Source organism: Sciurus carolinensis, chromosome 17 (assembly GCF_902686445.1).
Source record: "Sciurus carolinensis chromosome 17, mSciCar1.2, whole genome shotgun sequence".
Classification (NCBI taxonomy): Eukaryota; Metazoa; Chordata; class Mammalia; order Rodentia; family Sciuridae; genus Sciurus; species Sciurus carolinensis.
In genome coordinates this window covers 51397524-51411914 of record NC_062229.1, presented here as the reverse complement: position 1 = coordinate 51411914, position 14391 = coordinate 51397524, and the positions used below count along the sequence as shown (strand labels likewise).

At 43.4% G+C, this 14391-nt stretch overlaps 1 non-coding gene across 1 annotated transcript; it reads right to left on the bottom strand.

The window, feature by feature from the left end:
* Positions 1-11243: 11243 nt before the first annotated feature.
* On the bottom strand, positions 11244-11320 carry Trnas-cga (transfer RNA serine (anticodon CGA)). The gene has a single exon. It is a non-coding gene; the product is annotated as a tRNA-Ser (tRNA).
* Between the last annotated feature and the right edge of the window lie 3071 nt (positions 11321-14391).

Here is a 14391-nt window from a genome sequence, read left to right as displayed (position 1 = left end):
AAAAAAAAATCTGAGATTCCTCTCTTCCTGCCTCTAAGATGCATATTTTGAAAGGATTTCTCTGATTAGCCCACCCTCAACCCCTTACTTCCTGTCCTGTCCTTCGGTCTTCAGTAGGAAGCTTGAAGTCTTGTTTGAACTCATCATACCTTTTGCAAAGTGTTTTCTTTTTAATTTTTTTTAAGATGTTAATAGACCTTTATTTTATTCATTTGTTTATATGTGGTGCTGAGAATCTAACCCAGTGCCTCACACAAGCTTGGCAAGTGCTCCACCACTGAGCCACAACCCCAGCTCCTTGCAAAGTGTTTTTACAAATATTTTTCCCTGGGGGAGTGGTTACTGGGGATTGAACCCAGGGGCACTCTACTACTGAACCACATCCCTAACCCTTTTTATTTTATCTTTTGAGCAAGGTCTCAAAAGTTGCTGAGGCTGGCCTCAAACTTGAAATTCTCCTGCCTCAGCTTCCTGAGTAGCTAGGATTACAGGTGTGTGCCACCATGCCCAGCATGTTCTACATGTTCTTTATGAAAGAGACGTTATCCCATTTTTTAAGTGGGCAAACTGAGAATCAGAAACTCCCCAACAAAGCTGGCACTTTGCAGAAGTGGCACCTAAACTCCGGTCTCCAAGCCTTTTTAACCTGGAGCTGTATCCAAGAAAAAGAAGTCAGGTTCCATTTGAGGGGATTATACAGATGCTGCCAACCTCAGCAGTGAGGGGACTCGGGAAAAAAGGTCAACCTGGGGTCTGATGAGTCAGGAGGAATGGGGACGTTCCCCACATCACCCTCAGTTCTGCTGACACAGGTCTGATGTGGGCCTGGCGTTCTTCTGGGGTTGGGTGGGGCTGTTACAACTTGAGAAATTATAGTTAACAAAATAAATAAAATAAAAGATGGTCCTGCCGGTTTAGCAGGAGGTGAATGGAAACAGAAAACAAAATTGGGGTTAGGGGTGAGGAAGAGGAGTGGGCTTCACAGTAGAATCCAGCACAAACAGGCCCCAGTCTGGAAGGAATCAGGCCCTATGTTGCCAGTTACCACACATATTGATAGCACCCTCGTAAGGGACATGCATGCAGCCTTATAAGGGAAGCCATAAAGGGATCATAAAGAGGAAGCTGTTTAATTCTGCTTTCTTGGTTTCCTTGATTGAGGTTACATTATTATTATGGAATGAAATGCAAGTCCTGAAAATGAGCTTGTACCTTTTGTAACCAGGCTGTTAATAATCTGGCTGACAATAATTGGGCACTCTGTGAGACAGGCCTGGTGCTGCCCCTTCACATAGACATGGCACAGAGATCAAGAGAAGGATCTTTGAACCGGCACCAAGTGCTCCCACACCAGTCCAACAGAGAGAAAGGGGAACCAAAACCTTAATCAAGAAGGCTTATCATCGGGCTATTTGTCCCATTTTAGTCCTCACTAAAATTTGGGACACCCCTATTTTTTTAAATGAACTTTTTATTTTGGAATCGTCATAGATTTATAAACTGTTGTCAAGTTAGTATAATGAGTTCCTCCTCAGTGTTCCCCATTATTGACATGTAACCACAGTATATTTGTCAGAACTAAGACATGAACATTGGCACCTTGCCGTTAACTGAATTCTGGACTCGATTTGTATTTCACCTGTTTTTTTCTCTTAATGTTCTAATGTGGTATGTGTTTTGGTTTTTTGTTTTTGTTTTTTCCTTTTTCTCTTTCTTTCTGTACTGGTGTTTGAAACCAAGGGCTCTCTACCACTGAATCACATTTTTAATTTTGAGACACAGCCTTGCTAAATTGCCTAGGCTGGCCTGAAACTTTTGGTCCTCCTTCCTCAACTTCCTGAGTAATGGGAATTACAGGCGTGTGCCACCATACCTGGCCAGAAAAGAATCTTTATTTTTAAAATACTAACATAATTACCTTTTTAAAAAATTCCCATAGTTTGAAATGCAAAAGATACCAAAAAGAAGTCTGTCTCACTTCTTCCCCAATGTTACCACTTTCTTGTGAATCATTCCAGAGGCATTTTAATGCGCAGACAAGCAATTAGGTATATTTTGCTCCACCTTTTTTACACACCTGGCAGCACCTGTTTTGCACCCAGTCACAGGGTTGCTTACACTAGGGAGACCCTGGAAGCAACCCAATTGTCCCACTCTGAGAAATGGTTAAGTAAATTACATTCTGTATAGCAAAGGCCTGGCCACAGCCACCAGCAGTTACACAAATAAATAGAATCTGGCCATGTGGAAAAGTAAGGTGTCAATGAAAATAAAATCAAGGGCAATGTACATTATTTCAATTGTGCGCGAGTTAACTGTTAGGAGAATAAAGTGCGAGTTAACTGTTAGGAGAATAAAGTGTAGAAGAGGTCACGGGAAACTGTAAATTATTGATACAATGGAAGGCTTGTGAGTATGTTTTGTTACATATACAAGGAAAATAAAAAGATGGGACTTGAACTTTTGGGAACGCAAACATCAGAATCCTGAAGCTGGCCACAGGTGAATGGTAAGACCACTTTACTTTTTTCCTGGTCAGGGAGGGAAGGGCTGTTTGAACTTCTAGAATCTGTCTCCTGGATTGACAGTGTTTGCAGTTAATTGCTTTGTGGAATTAAGAATAAACACCCCACCCAGGGCAGGAACAGGATGTAGATGCTTCAGACATGAGTGTCAGGCTCGAGGCCACACATTTGTGGGTGCTCCATGTCCTAGCACGACTCACAGCCTGCAGGATGAAGATTGCCCCTCAGCCTGACATCTGTTCATGCACCTATCCATCCCTCCATTGTCTGTCCATCCACCATCCATCCACTCACTCATTTGTTTCCTGTGTTCACTCAGCATTTATCATGTGGCTGACCTTACACCAGGGCCAGGGTTACAGCTGTGATTGAGAAGGACACAGCCCCTCCTCAGAGGTTATAAGGTCTCTGTGGAACTTCCCCAGTGGGGGAGCACTTGTGTGTCCTTGCAGTGTCCTGAGATCTCCATGTACTCCCCCACACCAGGGAACAAGGAGGCTTTGTGTAGGAGGGAGCAGCCAAGTCGAGCTGGGAGTTATCAGGCTTGGATTGCTGAAGAGAGGGAAGGGGGCAAGAAAACACCCATGCACTGTGTGGTGGACAGCTTTTCATTGCTGTGACCAAATTACCTGACAAGAACAACTTAGAAGAGGAAAAGTTGATTTGGGCTCAGTTTCAGAGGTTTGGTTCGTGGTCTGCTGAGTGCAAGCTGTGCCCAAGCTGAAGCAGAATGTCATGGTGGAAGGGTATGGCAGAGAAAAGCAGCTCAGAACATGACAGTCAGAAAACAGAGAGAGAGATAGAAAGAGAGAGGGTGCACCAGGAGTCAGGGACAAAATATAATCCCCAAGGGCACACACCCAGTGACCTACTTCCTCCAGCCACGCCCAACCTGCCTACAATTACCATCCAGTAGTCCATTCAAATTATTAATCCATCAAATGAATAATCCACTGATTATGTCATAGCGCTCATAATCTAATCATTTCACCTCTGCACATTCCTGCATTGTCACATGAGCTTTTCAGGGGTCGCCTCATATCCATACCATAACAGACTGGTACTAGCATCCATTCAAAGCCCATTCTCAGTCTAGGCCCTACTGGTGGCTCTTGGAAGTCACAATTTCATTTCATCTCTACAGTAGCTATATGGGACAGATACTGCCATGTTCATTGTAAAGATGAGGATGCCAAAGGATGCCAGGGTCACACAGCCTGTAAATAGCAAAGGCAGGTCTTAGACCAGGAGGACTGGTTTCAGAATCTGTGGGGTTTTGTTTTTTGTTTTTTGTTTTTTTTTCCAGGGGGAGGGGGACTGGGGATTAAACCCAGGGGCACTTAACCACAACCACTGAGCCACATCCCCAGCCCTTGCCCTTATTTATATTTTATTTAGCGACAGGGTCTTACTGAATTGCTCAGGGCCTCGCTAAATTGCTGAGACTGGCTTTGAACTCATAATCCTCCTGCCTCAGCCTTCCGAGCTGCTGGGATTACAGGTATGCACCACTGCGCCTGGGCCCAGCCCTTTTTATTTCTTATTTTGAAACAGGGTCCCACTAAGTTGTTTAGGGCCTCGCTAAATTACTGAGGCTGGCCTCAAACTTGCAATCCTCCTACTTCAGCCTCCGGAGGTGCTGGGATTACAGGCATGCACCACCACGCTGGGTTAGAGTCTGTGATTTTAGCCTTTATGGTATTCTTCCTGACACTTGGAACTCTTTTTCCCAGCCTCAGACAGCCTCCTCATTCTTTACTCAACAGAGAATCCTCACTAGTGGCAGCCACTGCTGCCCTCTTCACCTCTGCCCATGCTCTTCCTTGTACCTGAAGCCCACACCCATCTCGTTTGTTATTTCCACAATCCCACAGTGCTGGAGACTCGAACCCGGGCCTCCAGCATGAGAGCCAGGCACTCTACGAGGCGCGCTATATGGCCTGCACTCCCACACCCATCTCTGCACTACGTTAACTTTATTTGAAGTCCATTTAAAACACAGATCTGGGGGTCGGGGGAAGTGCTGGGGAGTGATATTGGTCAAATTATAGTGTTATATTGTATGCATGTATGGAATATATAACAACAGAACCCATCATTATGTAAAACTAATATATGAATAAAAAATTACGGGATCCAGGTACAGTGGTGGTAATCCCAGCGGTTCAGGAGGTTGAGGCAGAAAGATCACGACTTCACATGTGGTCAAGGTCTGTCCCAAATCTCAAGCTTTGAATAACAGGGCACATTCTGTTAGCTGGGTTCCCTCAGGGTTTGGAGCAGAGGAAGGACTGGTAAGGCGCTGGGATGCAGGATGGGTAGGTAGGTGAGTTCAGTATGCCAGAGTTCTGGCCTCCTGTCCAAAACAACCCTGTTCCCATGGGCCCCAGGCCTCTGCAGTTTTCTTGAAATGGGAAACAACCTTTGTCTCTAGCAGCCACTGTGTGAGGCCTCAGGTTTCAGCTGCCGCAGAGTAGCTAGCTTTTCCCTGTCTCAGGGGACTTCTCCCCCCTTTCCATCCTGACAATCTGAGCATTATTCATGCCTGAAATATCTCAGAAAACCACAACAGCCCTGCCCCCCACTCAGGACTACACAGCCTCCATGGTCCATGTTCTTTTAAAAGGCATTTTCCTCCCTGTCCTCCACTGCTTGACCCACCCTGGGTCCTTTACGGTCCTTCTGCTTCCCTGGACAAAGTAGGGATTGCTACTGGTGTCCCCAGCTACTCAGTCCCAACCAGGAATTCGCCCACTGATACCCTTTTCCTCTCAGTGCCAGGGGCTGGGCAGCTAAGCCTTCCTCTCAGCCACCTGTGGTGAAGGCCTCACCTGGCCCTGCTGTTACCATTTCCACCCCAGCCTACCCAAGACAACACTAACATCTGGGAGAAAGTAAATGATATTGGTTAAAAGCCTCTCCACTGAAAAAGGAACACTTTTACACTGTTGGTGGGATTGTGAATTAGTGCAACCACTATGGAAATCAATATGGAGCTTTCTTGAAAGACTAGGCATGGAACCACCATATTACCTCAGTATTTATCCTAAAAAATTAAAGTCATCATATTATAGTGGGTGATACATGCATACCCATGTTTATAGTAGCACAGTTCACAATGACCAAACTATGGAACCAGCCTAGGTGTCCATCAATGGATGAATGGATAAAGAAAATGTGGTACATATACTCAACAGAATTTTATTCAGCCTTAAAGAAGAATGAAATTATGTTATTTGCAGGAAAATGAATGAAACTTGAGAACATTATGTTAAGTGAAATGAACCAAACCCAGAAGGTCAAAGGTCATATGTTTCCCCTCATATGTGGAAGCTAGAGAGGAAAAAGGAGTGGGGGCGTGGGAGGTCTCATGAAAATCCAAGGGAGATTAGTAAAGAAAAAGGGCTAAAAGGAGGGAGGATGAAAGGGAAAGCAAAAATACTAGGAAATGATATTGGTCAAATTATATTGCTATCTATTGTACATATGTGCAATAGCAAGTCCCACCATTACATGTAATTATAATGTGCCAATTTTGAAAAGTGGAAAATCTGGGTGCAGTGGCTCACACCTCTAATCCCAGCAACTCAAGAGGCTGAAGCAGGAGGACTATAAACTCAAGGCTAGCCTTGGCAATGTACCTAGGCCCTATGCAACTTAGCAAGACCCTGTCTCAGAATAAAAATTAGAAAGGGCTGGCAATATGGCTCAATGGTAAAACACCCCTGAGTTCAATCCCCAGTACTGATTAAAGAAAGGATATTGTCTTTTTTTTTTTTCTTTTTTCTTTTTCAGTATTACGGATTGAACCCAGGGCCTTGTGCATGCTAGGCAATTGCTCTACCACTGAGCTATATCCCTAGCCCTAAGACAGTATTGAATTGCCAACAATTATTGATCACTTTATCAGTGCCAAGCACTGAGCTTCGCCCTTTAAGTGTCTTGACTCATTTAATTCTGTGACAGCCAGTGCTGTGAGGTAGGGACCGTTACCACCTCCATTTTACAGACTCAGAAGCTGACTCAGAGCTAGGGCTCCAGGCCAAGGACCTCCTCCCAGGAACCCATCCTGGGCCAGCCTGAATTGCTTTCAGTTCCTCACCCTGCTGTGCTGGCTCACCGCCTGACTGCTCTCTCTGGCACAGGGTGGTTGAATCCATTTGGTCATACAGTCAGTTAGAGGTTGAACCCCTGGATTCCAGAGATCCCTCCAGGCTCAGAGCCTGCACACTGCAGTTGGCAGAAGAATGCCCCTCAAGATGTCCCTATTCCCCGGGTGTGGTGGGGTATATCTGTAATCCCAGCTACTTGGGAGGTTGAGACAGGAGGATCACAAATTTGAGGCCAGCCTGGACAATTTCATGAGACCCTGTCTCAAATTAAAAATAAAAAGGTGCCTAACCTATGTTCAATCCCCAGCACCACAATAAATAAACAGATAAATAAGTAAATGAGACTGGGGATACAGCTGTGTGAGAGCTCTGGGTTCCATCCCCAGTTCTGCAAATAAATAAATAAATATTTTAAAAAGGGTTGGGGATGTAGCTCAGTGGTAGAGTGCCCCTGGGTTCCCTCCCCAGTGCTGGAGTGAGAAGATATTAATATTAAAACAATAAATATGCAAAGGGAAAGGAACAATGCTGACCAGAGGGAGCAGCAAGCAGGAAGGTCAGGATCTAAGAGAAAGCTCTTATTTGAGGAACGGAAAGCAATTCAGTCTCACCAAAGGACAGGGCGTGAGGGTGAAATGACAGAAGCTAGGTGGTGCAGTAGTTAGGAGGGTGGACCCTAGAGCGATGGGTGCTTGGGTTTGAGGCCCAGCCTTGCTACCTCCTAGCTGTGTGACTTGGGACAAGTAACTTGATCTCTCTGTGCTCCTTTCCTCCATTGCCTAGTGGGATAACAAGATTTTGTGAGATTTAAATGCATGAACATCTCTAGGAACAGTGGTGCAAAGTGAGGGCTTGCTAAATCTGTTATTTGTGCCTCCTTCCTTATATGAATAAGTAAGGGGTTGGACATACCCCTGGTGCCTGGGTGACTGCCATCCAGAGGAGAGATGGAAATGAGGCTTGTTGCTGGAGTTCTAGGGACAGCCCAGAGAGGTGAGTACGTTTATTAGTCTCATTTTACAGATGAAAATCCTGACAGAGAGGTTCAGTTAACTGTCCTTAAGACCAGGTCTCATCAAATGGGACTAGCTAGCTGCCAAATCACAGGTTCCTTCTCCTTAAACATTTTCTATGTGGTGTTGGCAAATTTTTTTCCTGACTTCCTTGCCCTCTCAAGTCTGGATATTCTAATTCCTTATCATTGTTCACTCCTTGTTCTTAGGTTATAAAGAACAACATGTAGCAGTTGGCTGGACCTGGATTTGTGTCTCTACTTCATGCTGTACAAGCTGTGCATCATTAGCCCATTGTCCTCGACTCTCTGGACTTTGGTTCCTCCAACCATGGCTATGGTGGTAGCAAAACCTGATCCTGGGCTTTTACTTTTATTTTTATTTTATTTATTTAATTATTATTATTATTTAATTTTGTGATGTTGGGAACCAAACCCCAGTTGTAAAGATGCTAGGTAAATGCTCTACTGTTGGTAAATGCTCCCCAGCCCTGTTCTTATGAGGACCAACTGACTTAACACGTGTAAAATGCTTCCAACAATAAGTCCTTTAGAAGCACTCAGTAAATGGCATTATCAGGTTATATGTGTAGTCGTCCTTGAAGTGAATAGGGGCAACATTTCCAAAATAAGTAAATAAATAATACAACTCTGAACACTGCAGTTTCACCAACCTGAAATTTCACGGTTTGCTGTTTAATTTTGAAGTTTTCATCCACATCCACGTAGGCAGAAGCATCCTGGCGGGGGTGGGCTGGGGTGGGGTGGGGGCAGGTGCTTCCTGTGTCTCACCATGGTCTTTATGTCAGGGCATATCAGGGTAGACTTCCCACCAAGGACATCTAGAAATGGTCCAGAAAGACAAGTCTGAAATTTAGAGTTGCTCCCAGGCTTTGAAGTGGAACTTGAATAACTATGATTGAAACATTTGGGAAATTAGATGACAAGAATTATAGCAGAAAACTAGAAACTATTTTTTAAAAGGATGAAATGGAATCTCAGAACTAAAAAATATAATACTCATACTAAAATTTATAGTTACTAAGATCACGGACTGAGCCACATGGCCCAGGTTTAGGACCTAGTTCCAATCTACTATTTACAATGCCAGGCTTTGTTTCCTTCTTTTCTTTCTTTCTTTCTTTCTTTTTTTTTTTTTTTTTTTTTCTCTTATTGAGGCAAAATTCACATAACATACAATGATCTATTTGTAAGTGTAGAATTTAGTGGTATTAAGAATATTTGCAGGCTGGGGTTGTGGCTCAGTATTAGAGCGCTTGCCTAGCATGTGTGAGGTACCACATAAAAATGAATAAATAAAATAAAGGTATTGTGTCCATCTATAACTAAAAAAAGAAGAGGAATATTTGCAATGCTGTTGCAATCTCAGCTCTCTGTAGCTTTAAAAATTTTCATCACCCCACAAATCACCCTGAACTCTCCACCTCATCCCCGACTCAGTAAACTCGAACCTGCTCTCCATCTCTTCATATTTGCCTATTATGGATATATCATAGAAAATAAATCGTATAGAGCAGGGTACACTGACACATTCCAGTAATCCGAGCTATTCAGGAGGCTGAAACAAGAAGATCACAAGTTCAAAGCCAACCACAACTTAGCAAGATTCTCAGCAACTTAGTGAGACCCTGTCTCAAAATAAAAAATAACATAAAATAAAATGGGCTGGGAATGTAGTTCAGTGGTAAAGCACCTGTGCGATTCAATCCCTAGTTCTGGAAAAAGAAAAAAAGTGATTTTTTGTGTCTGGTTTCTTTCACTTAAAATAATGTTTTTGAGGTTCATTTAAGTTGTAGCATATCTCAGTATTTTATTTCTTTTATGGCTGAATAATATTTCATTATCTGACTGAACCACATTTTGTTTATCCATTCATCCATCAGTAAACATCTGAGTCATTTCTGCCTTTGGGCTAGTATGGATAATGTTGCTGTAAACATTTGAGTAGGCACTCGGGAGTGTTGCTAAATGGTAGACCATGTGCTTAGCATGTGCAAGGCCCTGGGTTTGACCCCCCAGCACCAAAAAGAAAAAAGAAAAAAAAAATACACAGCTCTCTATGGCCACATATGTCTTCATTTCTCTTGGGCTTATATGAAAGCATGGAGTATTTGTTTCTTAAGGCCTTACTGCAGTTTCCATGTCTGTAAAATAGGGCTGGTGGTGATCTTAATTTACAGGCTTACATGAGACAATGTTAAGTGTTTAGCTTGATAAATGGTTGCTGTAGATCACAGTTGTTACTCAGGTTGTATTTGTTGACATGTCTGTCTCTCTAGTTACATTGCAGGTTCTTAAGAGGACAGGAATTTTCTTCCTTCCTTCCTTTCCCTTTTTCTTTTTGCAGTACTGGAGATTTTAACCTAAGGCACTCCACCACTGAGCATCCCCAGCCCATTTGAATGTTTATTTTGAGACAGGGTCTTACTAAATTGCCCAGATTGACCTTGAACTTGGAATCCTCCTGCCTTCACCTTCCAAGTTGCTGGGATTACAGTGTACACCACAGTGCTCCGGGTGGTGGGAGCTCTATGATACATGGCTATACCACTAGTGCCTGGCATCCTACCTGGCATGGAGCAGAACCTCCGTTATTTTGCATTCTGGAAAACCATTTGGTCCAGTGGACTCCATCTCATCCAAACCAACTTGGGATCACATGACTGGTCAGCTGTCCAAGCCAACGAAGATACTGCAATCAACATGGGGAAACTACGCATCATCCCAAAAAGTGTAGGGGAAGAAAACAAACTTCTCACATTGCGCCCTCACCTCATTGAGCTGGACCATCCACATTCCAAACGTCTTCTTGTTGCTTTATCACTGAGCTTCTGTGGCCAAGAGTTTTTCCCAGTTCAGCCTCTAGGGAAACCAAGGAAATAATCTCTGTTAACTAGATCTCCTCCCCTGCCCTTTCCATTAAAGACCTGCAGAGGATTCACCTCCAGCTATTTTGGAAGGGCCTGTCAATCTCCTATCAGGGGCTGATTCTGGTCTGACTTGAGAATGTATTTACTGGCCAAAGTTGGCTCCAAAGTAAACATGTCATCACACCCCTTGCAGCCTGTAAACTCCACAGGGAGAAGAGCAAGAGAGGTGAGGAAACTTTATCTGACTCCATTTCAGCAAGATCCCACTTCATTTGCTCTTGAGGGGGAACATGGGGAAAAGAAAGAAACAAGAGATTTTTTTTTTTTGGTAGTGGGGATTGAAACCCATTGAGCTATATTCCCAACTCTTCTATTTATGTATTTATTTTTAACTTTTTAGATGTTGATGGCCATTTTATTTTATTCATTTATTTATATGTGGTGCTGAGAATCTAACCCAGTTTGTTTGTTGGCCTGGTTTCTTTTATTTAGCACACTTATTTTGAGTTTTATCTATGTGGTTGTTGTGTAGCAGTAGGTAATTCCTTTCCATTACTAAACACTATTCCATTATATGGGTGCAACAATTTGTTCATCCATTCATTTTGTTTTGTTTTATTTTGTTTTTTGGTATTGGGGATTGAACTCAGGGGTGCTCTACCACTGAACTAGATCTCCAATCCTTTTCGTTTTCTTTTTTTTTTGGCGGTACTGGGGATTGAACCCAGGGCCTTGTGCTTTCGAAGCAAGCACTCTACCAACTGAGCTATATCCGCAGCCCTACATCTCCAACCCTTTTTATATTGAGGTAGGGTCTCACTAAATTGCTGAGGCTGACCCTTGACCTGCAATCCTCCTGTGTCAGCCACTGGAGTCGCTGGGATTATAGGCGTGTGCCACCACACTGAGCTGATAAATGAATTTTCTTTTCTTTTTCAGATTTTCTGTTAATAAAAACATAACATTCCTCTTTCTTTTCAAAATAAAGGATTTATTTCATGCACAGAATGTAACCTGGCCTTTTAACTTCTTTTGACTTGCCCTTTCCACAGCTGTCCAAGCCAGTTGGTGTCAACAGGGCTATTAAAAGGCATGCATCTCATGTGATGCACTAAAGATCACTAAGTCTTGGTGGCCGCCTGCAACCCTGACCAAAAACTAAGCCCACATGACTCAAAACCTGAGGAACCTGTCACCCAGTTGGATTCTAGCTTGGTGGCATCTAGTGTTAGCTTCCCCCGGAGGGTGCTATTTATCCCATCACAGGTTGTGACAGGTTGCCCCATGTGGAAACCTAAGTTAAGTGGCACCATGTTTCCATTTACTCCAGTGCCATTTTGGCTCCCTTTTGGGTTGGCACCAGCTCTATGCGTGTATTATCATATATTAGTGCCAATTTATCTTAAATAATATGTAGGACTAGGAATGTGGCTCAGTGGTAAAGCATCCCTGGGTTCAATCCCTAGTACCAAAAAAAAAGTTAAATAATGTGTATTCAAGTTGGATTATAAATTCATGTTATAAACGGGATGCAGTGGCGCATGCCTGAAATCCCAGCAACTCAGGAGGCTGAGGCAGGAGGATCTCAAGTTCAAAGTCAGCCTCAGCAATTTAGTGAAACCCAAAGCAATTCGGCAAGGCAAGACCTTGTCTCTATTAAAATATAAAACAGGGGCTGGGGATGTGGCTCGGTGGTTAAGTACCCCTGGGTTCAATTCCTGATACCAAAAAAAAAAAAAAAAGAAAAAAGAAAAGAAAAAGAAAAAAGATAAATTCCCACTGTTCTGTAACTCACTGCCCACCTTCCATCCTTTTTTTTTTTTTTTTTTTTTGGTAGTGGGGATTGAATCCAGGAGGGCTTTACCACTGAGCTACATCCTCAGTCCTTTTTATTTTTTTTTATTTTTTATTGTAAGGCAGAGTCTTACTAAATTGCTAAGGCTGGCCCTTGAACTTGCAATCCTCCTATCTCAGCTGTAATTACAGGCATGTACCACCATGCCAAGCTTCCCCACCTAACAATAAATATTGAGATGAGCCTGAAGAGAGAGATTTGTCTTTTTTTTTTTTTTTTTCAGTACTGGGGATTGAACCCAGGACTTTGTGTATGGTAGGTAAATGCACTACCACTAAGCTACATTGCCAACCCTTTTTAAATTTTATTCTGAGACAGGGTCTTGCTTAGTTGCAGAGGCTGACCTTGAATTTGTGATTCCCCTGCCTCACCTTCCAGGTATCTGGGATTATAGGCGCACACCATTGGGCTGGGTCCATCACATTCTTTAAAAAAGTGCCAGGGTAGTCCATCTGCTGGATGTCTGTAAGGCAGTACTTACAAAACTTGAATAAGCACATGAATTACCATTGGGGGGGCGGTGGGGTTGTTAGACTCCAGCTTCTGATTCAAAAGGTAGGGTGGTACCTGACCAGGTGCTCACTCTCAGGTGATGTTCATGCTGCTGGTGGGACTGTGCTTTGAGAAGGAAAAATATAATGCATTTAATCAGTCCACTAGCAAGAGACACTAGGTTGTCATAAATAGTGCTGCTGGGCACAGTGGTGCAATCCATAATGCCAGCCACTTGGGAGGCTGAGGCAGAAGGATCGCAAGTTTAAGGCCACCTCAGCATCTCAGAGAGACCCTGTCTCAAATTTAAAAAATAGGGCTGGGGAGATAGCTCAGTCGGTAGAGTGCTTGCCTTGCATGCACAAGGCCCTGGGTTCGATCCCCAGCACCGCAAAAAAAAAAAAAAAAAAAAAAAAAAAAAAGGACTGGAGATGTAACTGAGCTATAGACTGCCCCTGGGTTTAAACCCCAGTTCTGACAACAAGCCAACCAAAAACAGTGCTTCAATAAACATCCTTAAAGATAGATTTTGGAGCACTAGAGACCAGGCTTTGAAGTCAGAAGGCATAGCATTGTGTTCTGACCATCAGTAACTGTGTGACCTTGAGTAAGTCACTTTACCTTTTTTTTTTTTTTTTTTTTTTTTTTTGTGGTGCTGGGGCTTGAACCCAGGGCCTTGTGTTTGTGAGGGCAAGCACTCTACCAACTGAGCTATATCCCCAACCCCTACTTTTTTTTTTTGTACTGGGGACTGAACCCAAGTGTACTTAACCACTGAGGCACATCCCCAGCCTCCCCCTTAAAAAACTTTTTTTTCGGTAGTTGTAGATGGACAGCATGCCTTTATTTTATTTTTATGTGGTGCTAAGGATGGAACCCAGTGTCTCACATGTGGTAGACAAGCGCTCTGCCACTGAGCCAGTCCTCCCCAACACTTTTTATTGTTTTATTTTGAGACAGGGTCTAACCAACTTGCTGAGGTTGGCTTTGAAATTGTGCTCCTCCTGCCTCAGCTTCCCCAGACGGTGGGATCACAGGTGTGTGCCACCATGCTGGGCCACTTCATCTTTTTGAGTTGCCAGTTGGTCTCTGTTTCATGGCAGCTGAGAAAGTGGTCACAATCACCTCTACATTTTTAGATTGCAGAGATAAATATAAACAGCCTCTGTGCCTGAAAACTCTTAGAACAATACTAGTGATCCTGGCTTGCAGAGGAGTAGATGAGATAAGGTTGGAAAGGGCTTTGTCAGCCATAAAGGTAACCACAAAGGGAAAGTGCTGTTCCAGTTGGAAGCAGTAGTCAGGCTTTGCCAGGTGATCAGTGGCTAGACAGTTTTCTTTAGCGGAAAAGTACTCTGTGGCATTTGTCTGCAGTTAAAACAAAAAAAAAAGGAGACTCATACATAAATCTACAGAAGTGAAAGCCAGACTGGGTGGAGGAAGAGGGCCTCAGTCATTTGCAATTTTTTTTTTTTTTTGCTATTCCAGCAAGAGTGGGGCGGGG